General features: G+C 42.5%; 1 protein-coding gene across 1 annotated transcript in view; it reads right to left on the reverse strand.

The window, feature by feature from the left end:
• The window catches only part of klhdc8b (kelch domain containing 8B), a 277,860-nt gene extending 267,037 nt beyond the window's left edge, over positions 1 to 10,823 (reverse strand). The window contains exon 1 of the mRNA XM_085260474.1: positions 10,662 to 10,823. The gene's annotated coding sequence lies outside the window, so the exon portion shown is untranslated. The remainder of the gene's footprint in view (positions 1 to 10,661) is intronic.
• Positions 10,824 to 11,078: the final 255 nt, after the last annotated feature.

The following is an 11,078-nucleotide window of genomic DNA, read 5'->3' on the forward strand; positions in this document are numbered from 1 at the left end:
AAAGTGAGAGGTACAGACCCCATGTGGGGGTTAAAAAAAACCCCAGATGAAACCAGCATTTTACTCGCTGCATACAGAATGGCTCTGGGGTTGAGTGTCAAAGAGATTTTCTCGTCACATGTCTCTTCAGAGATCGATTAATCTGAGGCGAGTTATGCCATCTACATTACAATCAGGCTGGAAAATAGTCCGCTTGCCACAGACAGATGTCTGGGATCAAGCAACTCAAAGACTCAGGATGCAGGACAGTGACTGTCCGTTCGCCGCCGTCACTCATTCTACACAATAAACACATTTGTCACTTTAAATGCTATAAACAAACGCAGCCACACTTTGTGTTTGCAGTGTGTAAGTCAACATTCCCAGTGTGAATGTAAGCTTCTCACTTGTAAAGCGGCTCAGCCCCCGTGCCAACTTTTCCCATGCCTCCTTGAGAAAAGCTTGTATCAAAGTCAGTGTGTCTGGTTGCAGCAATTGCGCAAAGGGATCAAACAGCAATCAGTTTCCATGAGCTTATGTATCCCCGCGCCTCTAGCAAACTTGAAATAATACCCTCACAAAGCAATCACACAGTGACCTGCTTCCCCCCAGTCTGACTCGGTGCTTCAGGCAAACGTGAAAGAGGAAGCAATCATAGCAAACAGTCACACAGCTAGGTCTCCGCTGAGCTGGGCTCTCTTAATGCTGAACCAATACTTTAGGCCATTAGTGGAACTATTTAATTAAACTTTCCACCACCTATTTAATTGCTCCCAGCGTCAATATGCCTGCAATAAACTGACAACAGCACGTTGTTTAATCATGCCAGTCTGACAGTTATCTAATTACCATGCCAATATTTCTGGTCCCCAATCCAGAAATGGTCAGGAACAAGAATGTAATGTTATTATGTCATGTTCAGTGTTGTTTCTTTAAATCTGTAGTAAAGTGTTAATATCTTTGTGCTTTTCCTGCAATGACATCAGGAAGCGCTAACATGGCTAAATGGCTGCGTTCAGCTATTTACTATATATACACTATGCTAAAGATCGTGGGCAAAAAGAATAACCAGAGCAGCCACTGTCTAAAGAATAAAAACTGTTTAGAGAGGTGGTCACGGGGAAGCAGAGCACCATGCAGCAAGGGTCAGCTGGAGTCATACCATGAAGGTAATGGTTATTTTGTACTGACATTATCAGATGTTTTCCTCACAAGCAGGCAAACACATGCTTTGCTGCATGCTGTGCAAATAGTTTTTTGAGGAGTCGGGGGGCGGGGGGGTCTGGCTGCACAGAAGCCCATGAGCAAATAGATCCATTTCTAATTTGATTTATGAGTACAAAAAAAAATGTTTGTTGTCTCAGTTGCCATTTTCAAGCCTTATTTGATACAACAAGACAGTTGCTACCCACATAGCAAAATTGGTATGGCCTGGATCTGGCCCACACACAGTGTACATGGGTATGTACACATGGCCACACATACCACAAAGAAAGAATCCACACATGGGCCAGCACAGGACCACCAGTGTGTCTGCAACTGGCTTTGTGCTGGCCCAATGTGTGGACTACCTCTGGCAAACCTGATCTGGACCACCAAAGGGCCGTCATTCTTTGTGGTGTGTGGGCCATGTGTAAGTGGTGTGGAGCCACGGGCCAGTTGCAGACACACTGCTGGCCCAGAACAGTTTCAGCTCTGGCCCCAGATGTCAGCCTAATCTGTACCTTAATCAAGTCATGTAATAACAACATGTGCCAGAACATGCAAAACAGTGCAAAAGTAACATGACGAAACTCGGTTCAGACAGTGAATAGACTGATTCTTTTATAGCACTTTTCTGTTCTCCCAGATTACTCAAAGTGCTCTATACAACATGCCACATTCTCCCAATCACACATTTTCTCTATACCAAGCGCGTCCTAACTACATTCACACTCTTGACATGCAGACTGGAGGAGCCAGGGATCGAACCACTACCCTTCTGATCAGCAGGTGACCTGCTCTACCCCCTGAGCTACAACCACCCGGTGGAAAAGATGAGTAAACCGTCACTAGGTTTTGGATAAAATGTACACGTACAAACCTGTCAAACCTGCATTTGAAACGTTGGCTACCATAGCAGTGTAATATTGCAACATGGCATTTGGGTCTTCTAACTAAAATAGGAACATAAATAGTGCCATCATCGCCAGACCTGGCCCACATCTGGTTGACATACACCCTGCCATGACACCGGTCAGTCAGAAGTGCCAGCTTGATGCCAGATCCAGGGAGGACCTGTTTTCTATGACCCTGGGCCACATAAACCAAACCACAATAGTGCCATCTATGCCAGGCCTGGCCCATATCTCGATGACATACGTCTTACCATGTCAGAAGTCAGCCAGCAGTGCCGGCTTGACACCAGATCCGGGCAGGACCTCCTTGCTATGTGGGTACATCCACATACATTTTCTAAAATTGCCTCTGTGTCAAGTGAGTTTCTTATTCCAAGTTAAACTGAAGCAGCACCTTGCTCTAATAGCAAACAGCATGCATTACTGAGTTTATTAATTGAATTCCTACTGTGACATTTCAGAATATTGCTTTTGTCACCATTTGCCATGTGTTTGATGTTTTTATTTATATATCTCCATTTGTTTTACCTTTTATTAGAGTTTATTTAAAACCTAATTGCATTTTTTAAATGTTTAAATTAAAGAATGTGAACTGCTCTACACAAACCTCATTAAAAACAGACTAGTTTGAATATTTACTCACATTAGAAAAATCATTCTCAGAGACAATTTATAGATACCGTGTTGTAAACTGTATGTTGTCCAAAGATTAAAAATTAATCCAAGCAAACAATTTGCTGGGAATGAGTCATGATTCCTAAATTTGCATGTGCTTGTTTTTCTAAATCCATTGCTGTTACTGTTACTGTTTCCATTGCTGTGGTTGGAAACAAAGCATTGGTTTTATCCCCAGAGACCCTATAATGGATTTTCAATGCATCAATGGGACATAAAACAACTATGCGCTAAAATGTTTCCCAGAACTTCTCTGTTCCCGTCCATTTGTATTATCATGATGGCACGAGCACCACCTCAGTTGCAACAGGTCAGTGAGTCTAATGAGCTGAATCATGTAAACAATAAAATGCAATTATACAACAAGGCAGCTGCTTTCACACAAAAACACAATCATGCACACAAACCTGTTTGTTTGAGCTACAATCTGTTTTTAAGGGATTCCATTTATTCCACTATGAGCTGCGCTAATGAACATCCAGACAGCTACTACACTGACCAGCTACAAAAAGTTTTTTCTCTCTTTGTCACTTATCTCGTCATGAATGTTTCAACTTACTCCCTGTTTTGCTTGGTTAAATTAGATAAAGACTGATCAACCTATAAGCTAAATATAACGTTTTAGCCACAGGCTAGCTAAATTAGCTTTGCCTCAACCTGTTCAGTTCTTTAAAAGCTTTAAAGAGCTGGTTTAGTAGTTTAGTTTGGTAAAAGTAATTTAAATCCCTAAATGTGCCCATAGTAATAGCATTTTTTAAAATTAAAACTACTAAAAACACATTGTCTAAATAGGTATAATAGTTCATCAAGCTAATAGTGGCCACGTAATAGCAGTGTTGCCAACTTAGCGACTTTGTCGCTATATTTAGCGAGTTTTCAGACCCCTTTAACGATTTTTTTTCTAGAAAGCGACTAGCGACAAATCTGGCGACTTTTTCTGGTGTTACTGGAGACTTATTTATGATGACTTTTTTATGTGAAAACATGTATCGCTCTTACTTTCCACAAGTAGCAGGTGCTGCCATGGGCACCTCACCCCTGCCAAAGCGCTCACAGTTGGAGGATAGTCCTCCCCCAGCTGCTATCAGGGCAGGAGATGTTCATACGTGTCCAAACTGCAAATGAATCGCGCATGAGCACTGACTGTAATGCAGTCAGTTCTTCTTTTACTGTTATGCTGTTTTGTGGATCTCAAGGTTTAAAACTATTAATAAACACACACACACACACACACACACACACAAAGTAACTCCACCAGAGTGCCAATTTCAGGTCACTTTTGTCGGTCCAAGCCCGGATAAAGGAGCAGGATTGGAATTGTGACATTAAAAAACAATAATTGCTAAAAGAAATTTAATTTGTAGTTCTAAATAAATTCTAAATGCGTTTAGGACGTTTTTTACTCACTTTATGTCTCTTCCACGATGTTATTTCTCTCTCCAACAATGTAGGTTACAATTACATTAGCATGACCAGTTATGCAAATTAGACGATGACATCATTTAGCGACTTCTAGCGACTCTTAGGACAGCCAATAGCGATTTTCCTTACTGAGGAGTTGGTAACACTGCGTAATAGTGAAAACATGCTAGCAGAGTAGCTGGAAGCAGGGAAAAAGCAGGCCTTGCTTTGTTCAAAGGGTTCACAGCAAAACCTCCAAGCATGACCTTTAAAAGGGGATCATTATTCACCTTGCCAGCTCCAGTTTTTATACTAGGGCTCTACTACAGTTGCTTTATATGAATAACATTCCCAAATTATCCATATTTATCTTGAACAGCTCCTCAGCTAATCTCCTAGACAGCAAAACTTTATTCTGTGGGCTAAACAAAAAGGTTAAACAGCTTCTGTGCTCAAAAATAGATATGTGAGCCTGATGTGAGAGTCTTCGGGCAATTTCACATAGAAGGCACTGCACACTGAAACCCATGCTGAGGTGTGAAGTACAAATGCATGGCCAATAGAAATGAAAGAATGACAGGAAGTGGTTGCATATGTCGATCAGGCACAACATTATGGCTACTGCCCTGATATAAGGTAAGTAACACATACACACCCGGCCGTCCACATGATGTAAAAGAAAACATGATCGATCAGAGCAGGACAACTTCTTTCATTGCATCGTGGTCTAGTTCTGAAGCTCACGTTCCCGTTGTTTATTCTATTGGAACTGCTGACAGGGGTCAGCATGGGCAGCCTGACTGGCCTGCAGCTATCCAGCCACATACACAACAAACTGTGATGCCCTGTGTATTCTGACTCATGTTTATCAGAACCACAATTCTTCAGCAATCTGAGCTCCAGTAGTTCATCTGTTGGATCGGACCACACGGGCCAACCAGCGCTGAGCCCTGGCCGTCTATGACCCTGTCGCTGGTTCACCACTGTTCCTTCCTACAGCCACTTTTGTTAGATACTGACCACTGCAGACTGGAAACATTTTTCCCACAAGAACTGCAGTTTTGGGGATGCTCTAATCCAGTTTTCTAGCCATCACAGTTTTGCTGCTCAGATCTTACACTTGCCCATTTTTCCTGCTTTTAACTCCTCAACTTGGAGGACAAAATGTTCACCTACTCCCTAATATATCCCACCCACTAACAGGTGCCATGATGAAGAGATAATCAGTTTTTTTCACTCCAATAGTGGTCATGATTTATGACTGATCAGTGTATATGGAAGGGCCCCTTGGTATCCTGTCTCTGTGACATCTTACAGATCCAAGAGTAGAAAAAAACTGTCTGAAAGCGATTGTTTAGATGAGTCTGAAGCCCACCCTTCTGACTCACAGGGATTACTTACAATACACTGACCTCATTATTTAGGTTGGATAAGTGTTCTCTTTAATATTCACTAGCCACATTTGTTACACTTTAATCTGTACAAAACCTAACATGTAAAAATTAAAGTTGTAATTTAACCAGGGCTAATTTACAAGTGCATTTCTTGGCTAACAGCAGTGGGGAAGTGCTGCTGTAACTGTAATGAGTCTGTCAGGTTGAGTATCTAACACAGTTTATCAGTTCATAAATAGGAGTTAATACATTTTCAAACACGTCCTACAAAGGAAACATACTCCCTGATTTAAATGTGGCCTCTGTCCCTTCAAAGTTGTCTTTTTTGTGCAGTGATGGAACCCCTCAGTGGTCTCTTCAACATTTTGATCTCTGCCTGGAACTCCTGTTCTGAACAATTTAAGGTTTGCATTTGTGATTCTACTAGATCCCTCCCACTGTGCCAACACACCAAAGAAAAGGCACACAGTTCAGCTCATTTTCACCAATTTTCCCTCTCAGATGCTTCAGGATGTTAGAAGTGTTTGACCCTCGGAGGAACCAATTTATGATGCAAACATGTTAATGTCACAATAAAATTACAAGCACGCTCTGGGTCACACTCTGAGCCTGGTGTGTCTACTTCATGTTTGGAGACTGCAGGCTGCTCTGCAGGAAACTGCTGTTTGGTTTGAAATCCAAAGCTCATCGCTGGTGATGATTCTGGACATTCAAGCATAGCAGGAATGCTGTGAGCACTGTATGACTGCAAGAGCTGACAACCTTGAAGGGAATAACATCTCAATTCATGGGAGCACTCACTCAAGTATTTGATCATGTCTCATAAAACTGAAATGATTTTTGATTTTTTTTTCATCAAATAACACACTATGTCAGAAAGTTTTTTAAAAACACTTGACTTGTTTTTCTGTTGCCTGTTTAATCCACTAAATGGTTCATTTCCTCTGCCAACATTTTGTTTTTATTGCTTTCTCTTTGTATCGCCCTCTGATACCATCCATGTCCAAGTCCTCATCATTAACAGGCCGGCTCACCAAACTGTCCGCTGTAAGCAGCCCACTTAATCCTCTGATGGGAGTACTGGCTATCTTCCACAATCATCTCTCCGGGTTAATGTCTGTCGCAGGCTGGTGTGTGTGTGTGTATGTGTGTGTGCGTGTGTGCATGTGTGCGTGTGTGTGAGCCAGGATATTTGTCACACACAACCGACACTACTTAAATCTGAAGGCACTTTGTACTGTACACTCACACTCTACACTCTACCCCAGGGTAGGGGTGCCTCATTAGCCAAACAGGCATAAAACACTGCATGTCCAAATGGAGGTGTTTTATGCTGAATGCATACTAAACACGGTTACATAAGGAGCAACGATCAGTGTGACCCATAAAACATCCATTTTTTTAGGCATATAAATGTCATCTATACATCTGGTCAACGCATTCCACTGAAAGCCCGCATTCTCCTAAATCAGACTTAGTCATTTTAGGATAAAAGTACCTCATCAACAAATCCCAGCTCAGAAGAGTTTTACTTTCAAACGTACATAACACCACAGTACAGTACCTTACATTGTTTTTTGCAACTGTTTTTGAACACGTCTCTGTTTGTCTCGACCAAAAATATTGTGGTGTGCAGTTAAATTTGTGCTAAAATGCTGATTCCTGATGCTGTGTACTAAAATCCTGTACAGTGATGAGAATCCCAAACAAAACTATAAACTAACTGGTTTATTTTACACCTAAAGGCAGGAGGAGTTTTCTTTGAAAGAAGTAACCAATGCTTCCCATACCTAGACTTTATTGAGCCAGGTCACCTAAGAATAATAACACCCACCATAGAACATTTTTGTATATTTATGGCATTTTTGTCATTTAATGGGCAACAGTCCCCTTGCTTTTACTTTGAAAGGTCAGTCCCCACTAGCGAGCTAGCTGACAGGCTGACCTGGGTGCTTTTGTGGCAGTTATCATTCAGCTGTCTCACCAGAGGGTCTGTCCTTTCATGGTCAGACAGATTCCAATCATAGTTCTTGTTCTGCTCTTGAACTCTAAGCAGTGGATTTATTATTATATAGTATTCAGAACATTATCATATATTAATTAATATTATAACATAATATAGACTAGAGATCTGCTGCAGTGAGCTGGCAGACTATCAGAATTAAAGCAAAAATTCAATCACGTAAGTCACATGACTGCTTCCACCCTGATTGTTGATCTGCCAGAGATCTTTTCATGTTAAAAGGGAGTCCTTCCTCTCCATTATTGCCAGGTGCTCACACACAGGGGATTGTTTGATTGCTGTAATATTGTAGTCTTCACCTTTAAAGGTGCAGTGTGTTAAATCTCACCACTAGATGTCAGTAAATTGCAGATTGCATTTCCAGAATTCTGTCCTCTTACCCTTCCCAGTTCAGTTGTATAATCTTAGTTACAGAGGCCAACAGCTCTGGCCTTCACTCATCTGTAGTGAGGGTATACTGTCAGTCCCACGTTCACCTCAGCTGTCAGTAGTGGGTGTCCGTGTCTATTTACTCTGGAGGAGTCTGTAAAATTTTGTGAAGTGGATCTAACCTTGTTGGACTTGGACACTAAAAAAAACATCATATGATGTGAGAATGTAATCAAATCGTTTATCAGAGAGAAAGTGTGATTTTTAGCAGACTCAAGCCTAACATTAGCTGGCATCATTTTAGCTTTAGCCAGCTCACTGTCAGCTGTCCTGAGACAGACGGCTATTCTGCTGACAATGGAATAAATAAGATGTTTAGGGACATTTTAGTGTGTTAGAGCCCTGATGTCGGTGCAGGAGATGAGGTGTGAAGTGAGGAGGAAGAGCATGAGGTGGAAATGAGGGAGAAGAGAGGACAATGGTGGATGAGAAAGAGAGGATGAAAATATACATGTTATTTATGATCTTTAAATTAAAAATAACTTATAAGTTGTGCTACATATATGGCCACTTTCTAGTCACATACGTAAAATGCTATTAGGGGTCACGGTGATGTTCGTCTTGGCCACTAAATTTAAGATGGCAGGACAACATGATGGCTTCCACAAAACAGCACCTGCTCCTGTGTATTTTTAATTAATTTATTCTACATTTATGAGAACATATCTATTTGTATATCTATGAGCACAGTATGTTTTCTATTAAATAACCTTTAAATATAAAGCACCTAAGGCTGGCTGTTGTTGTGAAGAAGTGATTTATAAGTAAAATTGAATTAAACTTAATCTCGGTTATCCTACTTTGATTAACCATAAAAGTGTCTTGAATTTTGTTATTTCTTAACCCACTGTCGCATATCTCCATCACAATATGAATGTGAGTAGAACAAAGGATACGCATGGATTATCCACAAGTCTGTGCAATCACACAGCTGATTAACGATGCGCCAGGTTACCACTGACTGTTCTCAGATGATGCTCTCACAAATGACAGCTTCTGCTCCCAAAATCCAACCATCACAAGCAACAAATAAGCAGTAATTTACGACTAGGGGCCATGCTGCTTTCACTAAATAACCATGGAATGACTAGAAAATATTGGTATAAGAGAAAAATAGTAGAAAATTTACATAAAAAGCAGAGACAGCTAGGAAAACAGGCTGAACAGATGCAAAATGTTGTCGCTCGCCCTGTCAAAAATCAGCTTCCGTTTTCATCATGTGGAGACTCGCTGGCAGGACCTCTTGTGGGCTCTGACCCGCAGCTTGAACTTTAGAATAAAATTATATGGAAAGTGGGTGACTCGATTGTTTATGCAGCACGAGTGGAAGGAAAGACTTGTAAATAAACGAATGAGAAAAAGTAAAGAACTTTTCCTCCTGCAGACAAAACTGAATTACAATTATGAGGCAAAATCAATTTGCAGTTTTTATGTCTTTTAGAAGGAAACGGTGAGGCATTCAAATTCATCCATTTATATCTAACTAGCTCCTATGCCAGCTGATTTAATTCATGAATAATTTCATCCTCAGAAAGTCCATTTGTCCTTGTCCCTCACTCTTTCTGTACAGCTGTACAACCTGCAGCCTCCCTGTGAGTCCTGATTGGAGGTGGCATTTTACTGGCACAATGAGAGCTGCCACTGCACTACGTGTCTCTGCTGGATCCAGCAAGACAGGCCCAGACGCTGCATGTCAGCTGTAATCCTCATTATGCTAATGAGCTTAGGAGCTATCATCACAGGTCAGATGGGAAAAGTAGCCCTAGCAGAGAGAGCGAGAGAGGAGATAATGGGAGTGGTGGAAGGTGCTGAACAAGTTGGAGTGTGTCAGAGAAACAACCTCTTTAACAGAGCAGACGGCAGCGGGAGGAGGGACAGCTTTAAACTCCTGGGATGCTACTCGGGAAAGGAAGCGAGAATGGAAGATACGGACGCAAAGGGACGTCTGCTTGTACCTGGAAGCATATAATCAGCTGTCTAGACACAAAGAATAAAGTTGAAATAAAAACGGCCAAACTCGGGAGCCCTCCTGCAACCGACGGACAGCAGGTCAGCGCAGCAGATGGGACCCGCTGGTCTAGAGCAGACGCATCTGGATGGCTTTCCCCTGCAACCTCTAGCCCAAATCCCTGAATATGTCCTAAAAATATCACGCAGCACATTAAAATCTTTGCACTCCATCTGACAAGTACGACACAACCACTTTCCACAATTCCCTGATATCATCTGCCGCCCAAACTTGCAAAAAAGCAGCTCGTGACGGCCACTTAACAACTGACCAGACATCAGAGTGCATGGATTCTTTTTGGACATGGCGTCCAAACAGATTTCTGATTGTCGCCTAAGCTTGATCCTCGCCCACCATCTTATCGCTCTAACAGCATCATCAGAATGTGGAGTGTTTGAGAGCGCCCGAGCCCACTCGCGTGCCCACTGATGGCTCCGCAACGCCCAGCGACGAGGTCTCGTACCAGCGGAGCCCATGTGCGCAGAGGTGAAGCGCTGCATTGCGCCAGCCTCCCACATCTGCACTTCCTTCGCGGTGCCAAAGGCAACAAAGTCCATACGTCCACCCGTGTGGCATTTGATCACATGGACTAAACGTCTAAAAGGGTGGAAAGTTTTGTTGGCAACAGTCCTTACCTCCTCCTTGTGTGAGTCACCGGTGCGTCGGAGCTCACCGGGGCAGCTCCGCGTAAACGTTTGGACACCCGCAGAGGACAGCGGCGGAAGCACCTGTTCAGTGAGAGAATCCAGCAAGACCAGCAGTTACCTCCGTCCTCCTCACACACACTGATTCAACATTTCTCCTGACTCCTGCCTGCTCCGCCTGTCCCTCGCCTCCGGTCTCCTCCCCTCACTCACTCACTCACTCACTCACCAGCGCGCATTTACGCAGTCTCAAAAAGACCTCGTCCCCCCACCCCCCGTTGGCAGCTGTGCCTCTTCATCATCCTGAAGTGAAAACACCCAACTCATCGCCACTTTATTTTATTTATTTATTTATTCATTTATTTATTTTTAAACTCGGTGCCTGCGTCGCTGTTTCTTGGCTGAGCC

The sequence above is a fragment of the Mchenga conophoros genome, linkage group LG20 (assembly GCF_057382185.1).
Source record: "Mchenga conophoros isolate Kocher_MC1m ecotype Shallow Benthic linkage group LG20, M_conophoros_male_GT1.1, whole genome shotgun sequence".
Taxonomy (NCBI): Eukaryota; Metazoa; Chordata; class Actinopteri; order Cichliformes; family Cichlidae; genus Mchenga; species Mchenga conophoros.